This window comes from Cervus elaphus, chromosome 18, assembly GCF_910594005.1.
Source record: "Cervus elaphus chromosome 18, mCerEla1.1, whole genome shotgun sequence".
Taxonomy (NCBI): domain Eukaryota; kingdom Metazoa; phylum Chordata; class Mammalia; order Artiodactyla; family Cervidae; genus Cervus; species Cervus elaphus.
The window spans coordinates 18,919,122-18,936,858 of record NC_057832.1 but is presented as its reverse complement, the minus strand read 5'-3'; the positions used below and the strand labels follow the sequence as shown (position 1 = coordinate 18,936,858).

General features: G+C 39.8%; 1 protein-coding gene and 1 non-coding gene across 4 annotated transcripts in view; both read right to left on the bottom strand.

Annotated features, from left to right (window-relative positions):
* Positions 1 to 17,737, bottom strand: part of CDK14 (cyclin dependent kinase 14) — a 638,693-nt gene that overhangs the window by 73,942 nt on the left and 547,014 nt on the right. The window lies entirely within an intron of this gene.
* Positions 11,199 to 11,389, bottom strand: LOC122675041. Its single transcript, XR_006335195.1, has one exon. It is a non-coding gene; the product is annotated as a U2 spliceosomal RNA (small nuclear RNA).

Genomic DNA, 17,737 nt, shown 5'->3' with positions numbered 1-17,737 from the left:
TTCACACAGAACACCACAATAATTCCTGATCTGCTCCTGGTGGTTACTGTACTTAGCTCTAAAAATCCCAAGAAGGGACCTGGGAAATCACTTATGCAAACTTCTGGCCACTGCATCCTTTGTTTAAAAGATATTTTAGGTGGAAACATACAGTACAAAGCAGATTAAAGTGGAGCTGCTCTGATGGGGAGAGTGAGGGGCTTGGACTCCTTCCCAGTGGGTGCCTCCCTCCCTTGCCTCCCAAGAAAAACCTTGAAGGGGATCTGAGGAGCAGTCACTGGCTTGCAAACTTGTTTGGGGCACAACTCACTGTCAAAACACATTTGACTAAGTGACTCAATGTAGGAGCACTTACACACACACACACACACACACACACACACACACACACACTTGTCACTAAGACAAAACTTGGATGAAATAATATTTATTCTTACTACATGTGATCATCTTTAACATTTTTCTTTCTCATTTAGACTATTCCATTTAAGAAACACCATTTCCAGTCCATGAGATTGATATCATTGCCCCTGAGAGTAAGTTGAAAAACATGGCATTCAATGACTTCACCCTCAAAACAATTCTAAAGATGAAAAAACTTTAGCTCACATTTGCATCTCCTTCCTCTCCAAGAAACTGATGAAGAAAAGATGTGGCAAGTGGGCTTCCTTGATGGTCCCGTGGTTAAGAATCTGCCTTGCAATGCAGGGGACTCTGGTTCAATCCCTGGTCAGGGAACTAAGATCCCACACGCCTGCGGGCAACTAAGCCTGTGTGCCCCAACTACTGAGGCTATGTGTCTTCAGCCTGTGCCCCAAATGAGAAGACACTTAAGGAGAAGCCCTCACCCCACAACTAGAGAAAACTCACATGCAGTACGAAGATCCAGTGCAGCCAAAAAATAAATGAATAAATAACATTTAAAAAAAGAAGTGGTAAGTGGAGGCACTAAAAGTTGGATTTCAGGCTGATTCACTTGATCTAAGAAGGGCAGATTTCCTTTGCAGGGAATTGGAACACTGACCAAGAGAGATGTCTTTTTAATTTTTCGTATGACAAACTTTGGGACAAGTCAACGTCGTTTCCACTGCATGGCCAGAGAAGCAGGCAAAGTCAGAATCAAGACAACTAAAAGATGGAGAAGGAGAAAGAGTGTTTCTGTACTTGACTCCTTTTATGGACTTCTGGTTTATGCCCAAGGCACAGCTTTCTTTTTGTCCTTGGTTCCATAAACATCCTGTATCCTTGTAATCTCCCATTCTATTAAAAAGAAGAAAGAATGGACAAGAAGAAACCTAGCACATCCTCTTGCCTTCTGAGAGGGCCCACATTCTGTCTGTGGAATATGTGTCTCTCTAAATAAAGCTACTTCTCCCACCAAAAGAAAGAAAGAAGTCTAGCACAGTCATGATAGTAAGTCTGAAAATAAATTGTCATTAGTATGCATAAAATCTATTTATGCTACAAAAGTATTACCAACATAAAAACAAAAAACCCTTTAAAAGAAAAATATACAAAATATTTTTGTTGAATTTAAAGAAAGTTAAAGAGAATGCAAATATACATACTTGCAGAAAGAACTCCCAATGTTGATTAGTTTTCCACCCTTAGGATTGTCACTATGTCAATCTTGTGGCAGCCACAGAATTTCAAAGTTTTATTGAATTTGTTCACTAATTTAAAAGATCAGTCTCAAATACCAACTATTTAAAGAGGTGTCCCTTTCTATGATTCATTTAAACAAGAGGTTGTAAGAAATACACATTAAAAAGAAAAATCTAGCCATGGCAAACCTATAATAAGACTTCAAACATATGTACTTCCACACCAAATCCCAAAATGGGCTTTTATAAGTTTCTTTCTACAAAAATAAATAAGAGAAAGTAATAAAAAAAAAAAGATAAAGCCTTCATACAGAATTGCAGCAATTATATCCCCATAGCTACACTATAACCCAAAACTTTGCAAAGGCTTTGATTATTGAACCATGGCTGAAGTGAATAATTTGCTTTTCACTAGGAAAACAAGCACATTCATTCTCACCACAATGGAGAGAGGCAGTTTTAATTAAACCTTATCAAAAGATGAATAAAGAATAAACTCAATACCCATTCCACAGAACTCTATTTTCATCTGTTTAGTTTAAGCTCGCCATGTTCATACAATAATTATCCACTGTCCAAGGAATGCTGGAGTTGTGTTAATGTTGGTAAAGATTTAATTAGCTCAATTATCTGGAGAGTATTCAATTGAGGCTCAGCACAGCACAAATTTCTTCAGGCTTTATACACACCTCTGATCAAAACACATGAAACTGAAATCTCCGTGAACAAAAGACCCTTACTTTGACAATTCTACTATTGAAACAGTTCCATACTTCATAATTTTATTACTCCAATTAAAAAAAGCCCCACAATATAAGTCTTTAGAAGTAGAACTCATAAGTGAAGGCTTATCTTGGTACGAGTGTGCATGTGTGTGTGTGTGCGTGCCCACGCAGGGCACACAGCTAACTTCCTGAATCTGTAAATATGTTCTTAGAAAGTTAATTAATTTTCCTTTTAGATAAATATTAACACCCAAAATCCAGCCCTTAGAAAAAATTTTATCTTTTCAATGGAGCCTACATACGTTACCTTTCTCTCAGAAAACGAGGCATTTAAAAAGCATTGAAAGCGCTGTAACACAGACAACTGTTTCAATCTGTCAGACACTGGGGACAGACAGTCGGGTTCATTTCAGACAGCAGATCGGCCCCCAGTGGCCTGACCTTCCTGGTGGGAAAGAGAACACAGTGCAGTGCTTGACAAGCTCGGCAACAAAGAGGTATATTCAGGTCCTCCCAATTCAGACACGCTTCTCACAGGGAAAAATGCAAAGCAGGAGACAGAAAAGCACCACTTCCAGCAAAGCAGAGTTTACTTAGATCAGAGATCAGCATCTCAATCATAACAAAAAATTAAAGTATTTAGGAAAGTGGCAAGCACCACCGTATTCACTCATTTATGATAACTTCAGAAAGCTCTAATCTGGCCGTCACCAGTGTCTTAGCTTCCAGCCTCACCTGTGAACCATGCTCACTGTCTTTTTCACATCCATGGAAATCCCCAAATATGACCTGATAAAGGTTTTCCTAATTATTCTACCAAAGAAGAAGGCAAACACTTTTTCTTAGAAGCCGGCTCATGTTCATTTCAAAGTAAGCTTTCCCTTTCTTTCTACAAGTCCCAGGCTTTGCCTTTATTTTGAAACTCAGATGGACATTTCCTGGTCTTTCAGACCCTTAGACAAGCAGATTTTTCATTACTCATTTTATTTTGAGTTTGTATGGTGTCTTCTATGCAGGTCTCCAAATGAGCCAAAAATCCAGCAAAGGGATAAGCAACAACAACAAAAAAAATCTTAAAGTAATATCCGTAATTTTAAAAAAATCTTAAGCTAAATTCATGTTTTGTGTTACGCATTTTTACTGTTAAAAATACACATATTTTCCCCTAATCTCCAATACAAGTTTTATTGTTTATCCTGCTTGATGAACTATAAACAACGTTTGAAAGTGAAAGTGAAAGTCACTCAGTTGTGTCTGACTCTTTGCAACCATGGAATAGTTTGCAAATATGCAAATAGTTCCATGGAGTATAGTCCATGGGATTCTCCAGGCCAGAATTTGGAGCAGGTAGTTGTTCCCTTCTCCAGGGGATCTTCCCAGCCCAGGGGTTGAACCCAGGTCTCCCGCATTGCAGGTGGATTCTTTACCAGCTGAACCACAAGGGAAGCCCAAGAATACTGGAGTGGGTAGCCTATCCCTTCTCAGGGGATCTTCCCAACCCAGGAATCGAACCAGGGTCTCCTGCATTGTAGTCGGATTCTTTACCAGCTGAGCTACCAGGTTTAGTTTGTATATTTTGAGTTATATATATAAGGTGGTAAGATACCACATTTTTTGAAGCTTTAAGCTCCATGTACACGATCATAAATTTGAAAAGCACTCACAACTGTCCACATTATCCTTATAAACAAATAAATTGCTATTTTTTAAAACTTCTATTTTGTATTTTGAGTACATACTTTCCTGAACTATAAGGATTATGGGTGTTTATAAATACAGACCAACTAGTGAAGTTGAAATGAGTCCTGGTGTCTGATCCACAAATACTGTGATGACTTAACATGTAAGCAGGTACTACAGATACACACTCCTCAGTACAGATGTGGAGACTATTAGAGAAACTTACAGTGAGGAATAGACCATTGCACACTATCTAGTTCTTCTTGGGATAGGAAAGAAGGCATCTTTTGAAAACTGGAAACAGACCATAGTCATAAGCTCATGTTGCCAGTGTTGACTTGAAAAACAACCATAACCTAAAAGTTGAGAGTTATGTTTTATTTGGTGGGATTTTTCAGGACTTTAAGCCCAGGAGACAGCATCTCAAGTAACTCTGAGAGAATTGCTCCAAGGAGGAGGTAGGGAGAGGAATCAATTTATATAGAAGTTTTGCAACAAAGTGCAGGTAGTCTAAACATCAAAAGAAAATTGTTAATTAAAGAAAACCAGATATCCTACGTTAAGGAATGCAGGGCTCTTCTATGTACAGGAAGATGCAGGAATCTGGGCTCACTGAAATCATTCCTTTGATGTGCACCTCACCTATCTGGGGCCAGTATTCTGTTTTTGTTTTTTTCACATCCTGAGCTTCCAGGTAGCTCACCAGCTAACTGTAGGGAGTGGCTGCAGTCTGATGGCTGCTAGAAGGCAGGTATTCTTTCCTTCCTGAGTTCCCTCAGGCTCACCAGTTTACTTTTTGTGGCGTCTGCAATTGCTGATGACTGTGACATCTTTTGTTTACTGATATGACAGGGACTATTCCATGGCAGGAAATTCTCCGTTTCTCACCCAGATAAAAGATGAGGTTGATTGGGTGGTGAGAAAATTTGTTCTACTTAGTTGTATAAATAACTTGTCTTAATTTCAAATACTTGGACTTCAGAAAATTTTGTAAGGAAACAAGGCAAAATGATGCATGGCAATTAAAAACTGTTTTTATCTGCCATATATATATTTTTTTTTTGAGCCATATTTTCTGGTGATTGTATTAAAGCCTTTATTGAGTTTGCAAAAAAAAAAAAAAAAGACACAAGTCTGGGTTGGTTTTACCTTGTCTGCTAGCCTGCAAACACTTTTATGGTGTGACTCACTCAGTGTGGCTCGAAAAGACATCCTTGGAACTTCAGAGTATTCTGTGCAAGAACAAAGGGTGCTTGGGTTCATTTTGCAACGCGAGTCATTCTTACCACACAAATTCCCGTCCTTTGTGCTGGCGAAGGGGGATACTTCGAGCCCTTTGGGTTTTGAAGATCTTTAGACATACAATAGAGTGCAAACAACCCTCGAGAACATAACTTCAGGAGAACAACCTCAAGGCTGAGACCAAGCCTTTGAGAAAGGCCGCTTCAGCAGATCTCCTGCTCTTCACCCCGAACAAAGCCTGCCTGACAATACTGAAATCTCTCTCTTTCTTTGGATTAAACTCCCTTTGCAGGAAAAGTATGCAAATGTTAGCCGCAGGTCCCCAGTCGCGGCTACTCTCAACAGCTATCTTTTCTCTGTCTGGCTGCCTGACGCAGAGTCCAGCCTTCTGATTCAACATCTTTCACTGCTCTGACAGTCAGCTCCCTGGGCCTGCCACAGCCTCCAAAAGAGCCTCATTTAGTTGTAATTAACGACTCCTTGCATATTTCCTAAGGTATGGTAATTGTGCTAAAAGCCAACAAGTGAAGCATTCATTCTCCTTCTCTAGGAAATCTTTTTTTCCCCCTTTAGCTGTCTTTTTTCCCTCTGTCTTCTTTTCACCTCACACCACCACAGCCTCCCAACCACACACACAACTTTTCTTTTTTCTACTGCTCGCTGGGAACATTTCAAGAAGAGATGGGATGAAGGTGGAAATTGGAAATTACAGGTAAACAGTTCAAAAAGCAAAACTGACTGAATGCTGAAAGAGTGCATGAGAAGTCAAAGAAACTGAAAGAGAATTAAAAAGGAAACAGATTGCTTTGCTGACAGAAGTGTGTGTGTATATACACACACACACATATATATATATATATTGGCTTCTGAGAGCGTCCCTGGTGGCTCAGCTGGTAAAGACTTTGCCTGAAATGCAGGAGACCTGGGTTCAATCCCTGGGTTGGGAGGGTCCCCTGGAGAAGGGACCTGCTCCAGTATTCTGGCCTGGAGAATTCCATGGGCTGTATAGTCCATGGAGTCACAAAGAGTGGGAAACGACTGAGCGACTTTCACTTTCACTTCACTTTCAGAGCTTCCCAGGTGGCGCTAGTGGTAAAGAACCTGCCTGCCAATACAGGAGACATAGGAGATGTGGGTTCGATCCCTGGGTCAGGAAGATCCCCTGGAGGAAGAAATGGCAACCCACTCCAGTATTCTTGCCTGGAGAATCCCATCGATGGACAGAGGAGCCTGGCAGGCTACAGTCCACAGGGTCGCAAAGAGTCGGATACGACTGAAGTGCCTAAGCGTGTGCACACACATACATACACACACACGTATGTGTCTGTACGTGTGTGTGTGTGTGTGTGTGTGTGTGCGCGTGCGCGTGCTCAGTCATGTCTAACTCATTGTGATCCTGTGGACTGTAGCCCACCAGGGTCCTCAGTCCATGGGATTCTCCAGGCAAGAATACCGGAGTGGGCTGCCGTTTCCTTCTCCAGGGGACTCTGAGCTCTTGCAAACATTTAAAGTCTTGGCAAGTGGCGTGGGCCACTGAGGATTGTATTACTATTATGTTCTTGCAGGCAGACCAGTGCTACTATGATCAGGAGATTTTTGTTTTTCTGCTACACCAGGGAAATACCAGCTTAACGTATTTCCTTTGTCACTTTCCTTACACATAAAGCGTATACATACACGTAGAATTAGTCTACTTTTCCCACTTATCACATGTATTTTTCCATGCTATTTGCCCCTTTATGGCGATCATTTTTAAGACTGCATAATATTCCATCCAGTTTGGTCTACTTAATAATTCCTTTTAAAAAATATTTTAGGTGGTCTATTCCAAAAAACTTATGTTCCATCTGTCTTATTTTAGCCATCTTAACATTTTTTCTTTGTCATAATCATCATCATTCAAAAAAGTTACTGAATTCCTAAATATTAGGTGGCATTAAGAAATTAAAAGATGCTTGCTCCTGGGAAGAAAAGTTATGACCAATCTAGACAGCATATTAAAAAGCAGAGACATTACTTTGCCAACAAAGGTCCATCTAGTCAAGGCTATGGTTTTTCCAGTAATCATGTGTGATGTGAGAGCTGGACTAATAAAGAAAGCTGAGTGCCAAAGAATGATGCTTTTGAACTGTGGTTTTGGAGAAGACTCTTGAGAGTCCCTTGGACTGCAAGGAGATCCAACCAGTCCATCCTAAAGGAAATCATTCCTGACTATTCATTGGAAGGACTAAGGCTGAAGCTGAAACTCCAATACTTTGGTCACCTGATGTGAAGAACTGACTCACTGGAAAAGATCCTGATGCTGGGAAAGATTGAAGGCGGAAGGAGAAGGGGACGACAGAGGATGAGATGGTTGGATGGCATCACCGACTCAAAGGACATGAGTTTGAATAAACTCTGGGAGTTGTTGATAGACAGGGAGGCCTGGCGTGCTGCAATCCATGGGGTTACAAAGAGTCAGACATGACTGAGCAACTGAACTGAACTGAAATTTTGTGCCATACTACATGATGAAGACAGACTTACGAATTGAGGATAAACCAGTAAACACATTCCTGCATCCTAGCTTTAGTTGCCAGTGGGGAGAACACAAAAATAACAGCTGACTTCAGTATAGAGGGGCTGAAACTCAAACTCTGTTCCCAACAAGTGTAAAGTAGCCAGACATTTATTTGCATTCACAAAAAGCATTTCACACTCTGCCGGATATCTCCCTAAACTCTCTCACTGATCCTGAGTCAGAAACTGGAACATCCCAGGATTCTTAATTCAGACACTGTCCTTTCTGTCAGGGACTCCTGTTGCCATTTCTACCCATTTTCAGTCTTAGTCTTGAGAGTAATTTCTCTCTCTCCCTCTCAGAGAGCCCTGATCACTGGTCATGAATTCCTTCCATCTGACTGAGATGTGCCAGAACTCCTGTTTCTCTGATTTTACTTTCTGGATATCACACTGGCTTTAAAATCTCACTTGCCTTTACCTACTGATCAAGGTCAACAGGCCCAGTAAGAAGCCGTGTGGACATCATGGACTTCCTGACATGACGATGAAAGGAACACTTCACCTTGGTGATCATCTTCCCCTAAATTCATAACCCCAGACTAAACAAGAGAAACCATCACAAGGGCCATTCCACACAACACCTGGACAACATACTCTGGAAAAGCATCAAGGACATGAGAAACAGGGGAAGAGTGAGAAATTATCGCAGACCAGAGAGGCTAAAAGGACATGGAGACTAAATGCAGTGTGGTACCTAGATGAACGCCTAGAATGGAAGAAGGACATGAGTGTGTGAAAACAGGTGAACTATAAATAACACTGTAGTTTAATTAACAGTATGGTACCTATGTTCCTTTAGAAAGTTGTTAAATGTACCACTGTTATTCAGATTATTAATTTGATTTTATTTTTTAAAAATTTATTTAGTTTTGGCTGTGCTGGATCTTTGTTGCTGCTTGGACTTTATCCAGTTACAGTGAGTGGGGGCTGTTCTCTAGCTGTGGTGCATGGGCTTATCACTGCGGTGGCTTCTCTTGTTGCGGAGCTTGGGCTCTAGGGCAAGGGCGCAGTAGTGGTGCAGGGGCTCAGGTGCCCCATGGCATGTGGGATCTTCCTGGATTAGGGATCAAACCCACGTCCCTTGCATTGGCAGGCAAACTCTTAGCCACTAGGGCACCAGGGAAGTCCAAGGTTATTAATTTTAGAAGCTAAGTGAAGGGTATAGCTCTCTGTATTGTCTTTACAGCTCTTCTATAATTCTAAAAACATTTCAAAATAGAGAGTTAACAAATATAACCCTAAACTGACTGCTAGTCATGCTGAGTTGTTGCTTTCAATTCCAAACCCCATAATGTACTCAGATTTCCAAGAGCTACCTCATGGTAGTTCAAGAAACTAAGATCATGGCATCTGGTTCCATCACTTCATGGCAAATAGATGGGGAAAAAAAAAAATGGAGATAGTGGCAGATTTTATTTTCTTGGGTTCCAATATCACCATGGATGGTGACTGCAGCCATGAAATTAAAAGATGCTTGCTCCTTGAAAGAAAAGCAACAACAAACCTAGATAGCATATTAAAAAGCAGAGACATAACTTTGCTGCCAAAGGTCCATCTAGTCAAAGCTATGGTTTTTCCAGTGGTCATGTAGAGATGTGAGAGTTGGACCATAGAGAAGGCTGAGCACTGAAGAGTGGATGCTTTTGAACTGTGGGGCTGGAGAAGGCTCTTGAGAGTCTCTTGGACTGCAAGAAGATCCAACCAGTCAATCCTAAAGGAAATCAGTCCTGAATATTCACTGGTAGGACTGATGTTGAAGATGAAACTCCAATAGTTTGGCCAGCTGATGGGAAGAGCCAACTCATTGGAAAAGACCCTGATGCTGGGAAAGACTGAAGGCGGGAGGAGAAGAGGGTGACAGAGGATGAGATGGTTGGATGGCATCACTGACTCAGCGGACATGAGTTGGAACAAACTCTGGGAGATTATAGGCTTCCCTGGTGGCCCAGATGGTAAAGAATCTGCCTACAGTACGGAAGATCTGGGTGTGATCCCTGGTCGGGAAGATCCCCTGGAGAAGGGAATAGCTACCCATTCCAGTATTCTTGCAGTATATTGGAGTATATTGGAATACTCCAGTATTCTTGGAGTAGAGAATACTCCAGTATTCTCTAGAATTCCATGGACAGAGGAGCCTGGCAGTCTACCATCCATGGGGTCACTAAGAGTCAGACATAACTGAGAGACTAACACTTTCACTTCCTTCTTCCACTTTCTGGGAAATTGTAAATGACGGGGATCCCTGGTGTGCTGCAGTCCAAGGGGTCGCAAAGAGTCAGGCTTGACTTAGCGACTAAACTAAAATAACAACGAATAGGCAGGGAGGGAAATACAGAGTCTGTTCTCCTGAAAGAAGTTGAATGGACGCTGAATCTGCTCAGGTGGCTGTGCAGAAAGTCCTCTTGAGTCGTATAAATGAGCCGTGTAAAATGGCCTGATGAGTTAGGACTGAGGATCAGAGCTCCTCCATCGTCTAAGGTCAAACCTAATGCATCTAAGGCAGGGGGAGAAGAGGCTGACAGGATGAGATGGTCGGATGGCATCACTGACTTGATGGACATGAGTTGGAACAAGCTCTGGGGGTTGGTGATGGACCGGGAAGCCTGGCATGCTGCAGTCCATGTCCAAGAGTTGGACATGACTGAGTGACTGAACTGAGAATGTATCTCAAAAAAAGGGAAAGTTACAGCTTCCCAAACTAATATAGAGCAAAGGTCCTTTAAGAATTAGCCTTCTAATCATCAAGGACATAGATTTTAATGGCGCTCAACTGTAATTTTCAGATGACATCTGTGTGAACACAAGAACTGAAATTTTATCCACTGTACCCAGAAAAATGGAGATAGCCAGTTAGATGGATAGAACTGGAATAACTTTATAGAGCAAAACAAAAATACTACAGTGAAGAGTAATATATTCAAGGGAGCAGAAAATGTTACCAGAATAATTAGCATGTCAGAATTAATGCATAACACTATGGGCAGAGACTAGCAGCTCTCATATTTTTGGGTCTTAAGGACCCTTTATACTCTTGAAAATTATAAAGGACCCCCCCCCCACCCTGCGAAGAGCATTTGTTTCTATGGATTTGTTTACCATATGCTGTTATTGTTCAATCACCAAGTCGTGTCCAACTCTTCTTGACCCCATGGACTGAAGCACACCAGACCTCCCTGTCCCTCACCATCTCCTGGAGTTTGCCCAAGTTCATGTCCATTGTATTGGTGATGCCATCCAACCAGCTCATCCTCTGTCGCCCTCTTCTCCTCCTGCCTTCAATCTGTCCCAGCATCACTGTTTACCATATTTGATATTAAAATTGAAATGTTAAAATATTTATTAATTCTTTTTTTTTTTTTTTCTTTTTTTTTCTTTTTTTTTTCTTTTCTGGTGCACCGTTCCTGGAAGTACTGCAATACCAGGTTGATGCGTGGAGTGGACGGAGCAAGCTCCCATTCCAACTCCCAGCTCCAAAAATCCATTTAATATATTGTCCTCGGATAGAGGACGCATCAGATATTAAACTGATAAGAACAGATACTACACTTGATCTTAGCCAAAAGGCCGAGAAGCGATATTAATTCTTTAAAAAGAACCTAAAAGCATGTTAACATAAAACACTATTTTAATAACCATATTTTCTGAGCGGAATTAGCAAGAGGGGAAACACGGTTTCACAATTTTGCAAAACTTTAAAATATCTGGCTGAATAGCAGACAGCTGGGTTCTCATAATGGTTTCTGCATTTAATCTGTTCTATGATATGTTGTTATAGTTGAAGCAACTGAAGAAAATATGGCCTCTCACAGATAAGTAGATGGAAAGAACAGAAGTATTTTAACAGCCCTTTCAGATCATTGAGGTTATATATATTTTTATAATATAACAAAACTCAACAAGTGGTAGTTCCTTAAAGATTAGTTGCACTGGGAAATCTGTGAAAATCTTTGAAAATTTATATTCTGTTACTTTAAAATTGATTGGTGTCTTTTGTACTTTCAGCAAACATTTTATCCATGCAATGATTTTGTACAATTATGCACTGGTCATTTGGAAAGTACTGATTCAATGACTTATCTAGGTCTTTCAAATGTTGACACATTTCACTATACAATATCACAAAATCACATTTGTTTATTTTACCACCCATCTCACTGGAAAAATGTTTGGAAAGATCTCAAGTTCATGGTAGCAAATAAAGTTTTCTGTGATTTCCCCAAATCCTAATTTTCCATTAGAAGCTTTAATTTTATCTTAGGCACCAAGTCCTATTGCTTGTTTTCCTGGGGTGAAAGATTCATTTCTGAGAAAATGTCTGCCAAATATTCAAGTCTGAATAACCATAACCAGTAACCACCATCAGTCAGTCATCCATTAAAGACCATGTTTTCAGGGAAAAAACAGCCAGTTTCCCTTATAACCCAAACACTTGCACTTTTCCTTGAGACAACCATAGTCATTAGGTGTATGGTGGAGATGGTTTATGCAAACTTCTAATTTAGACACACAGAATATTAAAAATTCCTAGAGAAGGAAATGGCAACTCTCTCCAGTATTTTTACTTGGAAAATTCCATGGACAGAGGAGCATGGTGGGCTATACAATCCACGGAGTTGCAAAAAGTCAGACAGGACTGGGCACACACAAAAAATATTAAAAATGTATCTATTCAAAGGCAGAGTTTTAATAAAATTAATCATTTTTTACTGTTTCACCAAGAACATTATTAAGTGAAAGGGGAAAGGAAAAGAGAAGTCGCTCAGTCGTGCCCGACTCTTTGCGACCCCATGGACAGTAGCCTGTACCAAGCTCCTCCATCCATGGGATTTTCTAGGCAAGAACACTGGAGTGGGTTGCCGTTTAACCCGGGTCTCCTGCATTGCAGGCAGACGCTTTATCCTCTGAGCCACCAGGGAAGCCCCTATTAAGTCAAACTGGCTTTAAAAACAATTACCACTAGGTGACGGTAGAGAAAACAGTGCCTAGGAAGACAGCTTGGTGCCACTGCCTTGACTCATGTGAATAGCTGTTTTTGCACCATTAGTGCAAATGTCAACCCAGTGCAAAAGGCAAAGACCATCTCAGTATTATCATGAAAATAGTTTTGACCCCCAGGGAACTTCTGGGGATCCCCAGGGTATATGGACCACAGGAGAACTGAGATAAAGAGGCCAATTATAAGGATACCATTTCTTGTCTTTGGAACTAGCAAACTTATCTAAGAGGAATCCTCAAATCTGATGGTGAAACTTTCAATAACAAGGTCACTTAATCCATAGAGTTGTAGAAAGATTCAACAAAGAAGCCAACTCATTGGAAAAGACATTGATGCTGGGAAAGACTGAGGGCAGAAGGAGAAGGGAGCAACAGAGGGTAAGATGGTTGGATGGCATCACTGACTCAGTGGACGTAGGTTTGAGCAAACTCCAGGAGGTGGTGAAGGACACAGAAGCCCAGCGTGCTGCAGACCATGGGGTCACAAAGAGTTGGACATGACTTAGTGACTGAACAACAACATGTAGGTAACAAATAAAAATCTTTATATTTTGTTCAAATAAAAGGATTCAACAAGGAGAATGATAAATATAACATTAGTATGTATCAGATATTATTGTAGTTGATGGAGAGGAGATTAATTGAGAAGAATGCAACAGAGTGGAGAGTCTCAAAGTCTGTGAAGGCAGAGCTGACTTTGGAAGGCCAAGGTGAGGGCAGAGCGTGCAGAAAAGGGTGAGAAATGAGACCGGACATGAACAAAAGCCGCCATTCACCTCCAGCTCTTCATGGCCACATGCCTTTGGCTGGCCTGTCTTAAGAAGTAGTAAGGGCATCTTACTTCAAGCTTCTGAAGGCTTAGAAGTCCTTGGGAAGACAACTAGACCCAAACCGCCTGTTAAAAATTTTTTTGGATGCTATTTTCTCTTAAAATAATTGACTTCTTCATATTTCTAATAAATCTGTCAGTCATTAACAAATTGAATTACTATGGAAGAATAAAAAATTTTAAGTTTAGATGAACCATTTCAAAAATCTTTTTTTTTTAAAAGGCCAGCTCCTGGACCACACAATGAAGCTCCCAAATGAGGGGATCAGGGATTCACACTGATGTTTAAATTTTTAGATTTGACAAAAGTAATGCAGGCAATCTTCACAGCTATATTCAGTAGCTTAATGCTAAGCTTTTTATGCTGAATACAGAACAGAATGAATTTTCCACCAGTGTTTCGACTAGGAGGTTTTAGGATTCCTATTCATTTAAGACAGCATTCTGAAGCTGCTTGATAAAACAAGTTCTGGCTATTTTGTAACTGCCTCATAAAATGTCCCAATATTTAAGAGAAGAGAAAACTCAAGACAAAAACATTTTGAAAGTATATGTTGTAACCAAAATCTGGAATGCTAAGTAAACATCCTTTAGTGTTCAGCCAGAAAGACTTGCAGCTGTGGCATTTGTTGCTTAAAAAAATACAGTGAAGATCTCCATGTAAAAGATAAATGATATTGCAAAACTTTCTTATCAAAAGCAAATATATTTTCTGATGCAATTTACGTAGGAAAACGCTTTACACTAAAGCCCATTTAATACACAGTAAAAATACTGGAACCTTTAAATCTGGCATTTGGTTTGACTACATGCTAGGCAATTTTATTTTCTGTTTTGCCACTACACTCTCTTTACAAATTGCAGATTAATTCTTCCTATAAGGACACTTTTTTATTTTAGCTTTGTTTTTTAACTATGGCTACTGGTAAGTTGTTGATTTTATGATAAAATATCAAATTCTAGATTAACTGACAACTAGGCAGGAATGAAACTGGAGAGCTGTTCCTTTAAAAAAAAAAGATACAAATTTTAACATTGGATCAAAATATGATATAGTCATATTCTAAAATATACATATATATTTTAACATGGATTAGATCTAAATCTCCCAAAGGGCAAACACACTCGTCTGTAAATGAGATTGCATGAGAATCTGGAACCCGGTTTGATTTGTGCAGCCTAGCTAACCACTGAAGATAAACACCAAGCCTGTTATAATTCCATATGCAACCGAGCTAGTCTTCCACACCAGCAAAGGAAAAAGGAAAAAAAAAAAATCCGTCTTATTTTCTAAAGTTGCCTATCTCCATCCATTTCTGTGGAATTGCCACAATTGCCCAGATAAAACATTTGAGAGTATGTCAGCTTTAATTAATGTAACATGACCTGATCATTTCCACAGTTAAGAATAAAGAAGTTTGCATTTTTTAAATCCAAAGCTCAACCTGGAGATTATGCTAAGTTGCTTCATTCATAGTCCACACTCCTCGGCTCATGTCAGAAGGACAGCATTTGTCCCCTCTAGTGATAAACAAATTATACATGAAATCAATTCCACTTCACAACCATTTTCCCTATTGGGTGTTATCTTTCCTTCTCTGCTCCCTCCAGTTAAGCCCGCATCCTGTAACTTGCTAATGAGCTGGGGGCTCTCTGTTTCAGGTGGCACCCCTGCCTCGAAGTCATGACATTTCCCATTTCGAATGCTGCTGGCATTTTTCGACAGCTCCTGCTAACTAGCCTTTTTGACCTGCGCTAAGAGGAACTCATCTGATCGAATCCTCTAACCTGCCAATCATTCCAGCAAATGATCTTCACAGTCACTCCCAAGGCAGGAATGGAGGAAAAAAAAAAAAAGGAAACGCAAGTGAGAGAATGAGGGAGTAGGCGAGCGGCTGCCTCTGCAGCTACCTAATGAGAATACTTTAAGTCTCTGAGGCAGCTGAAACACTGAAAAACTGGTGGGAAAATTAGGACACAACTGAATGCCTAGCTCTGTAATTACTGATTTCTTTCCATCCTGAGATCATTTTGAGAGCAACACCTATGAGATGTGCCAATTTCTAAAGAACACAAGAACACCCTACCTTACACTGAGAAAATAGATGTATTTCTCCAGCCACTATCAATATGCAATTCTCCTAATCCCATTCTGTCAAACAGCCTCCTTTGCAGAATTAATTATGTGTTATAAGCTCGTTAAATGTGCATCTGTAAACTAAGGATGATTATCATGTTGGCCACAGTGAAGAAAGGATTTCTTTTTTTTTTTCCTTCCCTAGGCATATTTTAAATGTTGCCACCATTTAGTGGGGTGTTGATTTTCACATGTTTACATAAAAACAAATAGGTGTGGTGAAGGTTGGCACTGGGCTTGGGGAGGATTTAAGACTAACAATGTTGGATAATCTGGACATTCTTGATTCTAAGGGTGGTAAAATAATTTTTTTTTCTTTCCAGATTTTTCTTCCCTGTGCATAATCAGTTTATTAAGTGGGTTCCCAACCCACAGAATAACCCAATTACTTTGGGAAAAAAAGATTCACTTTGTGGATCTTTGGTAATGTATCATAATTCTAGAGATTTTGAACATGAAGTAGATTTGTTGACCGAGGAATGACATGATATAGTTATGTGTTATCATTACACCATTTATGTAATAATGTAAAATAAATACTGTACATGATTTAATTGCACATGATAATCAAACATCTTTCTCCATTTATAACAATTAGGCCAATAGCCCCATTTATAGTAATTATTATATGTAATTGAGGGCATTTTACTAATTGCATTGAAAATGATAATCCAGAGCAATTAAAAATCCAGGGGCACTATACATAATGCAAACTACATTAAAAGAATGGTGATAATTTAAAGGAAAAAAATTCAGCCAAGTATGGAAGTTAACAGCACAGTATTTGACTCCATGCTTGGCATACCGGGTAATATTTATTCTGAGATAAATTTCCATCAATATCTCAAACTTCTGCATTGTTTTTGTTCTAGAACTTGTACACTATTTTATCAGCTGGAGAAGTTATCCTTTGTTTAATCTATGATGTTATGCTAACAACTCTAGGACTGTTGACAAATTATTCCATTTGGCTGGGTGAGTGTACAGAGTGTATGTGTTATGTATGTATGTATGTGTGTGTGTGTGTGTGTGTGTGTGTGTGTGTGTGATAGAGGAGGCAGCCATCCTAAATTACAAAGGAGACCTGCTATATTATTCATTTGCACAGCCAATTTGATGTTCTTAAAAGCTTTATTCATTGAAGCATCTCACAGTTTTGCAAACATTTTGTTAAATATATTTGTAATAATTTAGCTAAAATGTTTAACTTTCTAAGACTTGAAATACATTTGGGTTGCGGTTTTCATCACACTGGCTGTCTAGAATTTTAATGTATCTAAGGACCAAATCCCTGGCTTTTGTCCCAGGGCCCCAATGTCTATGCCTCCTCGATCCCACTCCCATTTCTTCCCAGACAAAGCTCATCTGTGAGGAGTACCTCAAGAGTGGTGAGCATCTGAGGACAATGGCAATAGTTTCAAGCTTTTTTTTTTTTTTTTTTTGCCTTCCTTTCTTGGCACTGTCATTTAGACATTGTCCTCCATGCGTTCAAATGTCATCCCAGACCATCAGCCCACTTCAACTCAAACAGCCTCCTTTTATGCTCAGATACTTCTTAGAGCATCTGCAGACCACAAAGACTGTCTAGTGGGACTCAGCTGCTATCCTGGTATTAATAATACAATACAGTGCACTTAGGGCATAGACAAGTCCCTCTGTATCCCAAATTCATAAGAATCAACATTAAATGAAGAGGAAAAACAGAGCACCTGAACAGATTATAACTACTTGTTCTATATGACAGTTAACTTCATAATAGTTTGGCCAAGCAGTCTAATAGAGATCTTGCTAGTAGCCATATCGCATCTTGTGCCCACTATTTATAAGAAAATTTCACTCATATTTTGCTGCTGGCTAAATAGTCCCTAAGAAATTAATTTAGGTTTTAAAAAGAACAGAAGACGCAAGTTGCAGTGCTATTCTCACCATCCCCCGCTTACCCATCCTCCCAGTCCTCAATTTG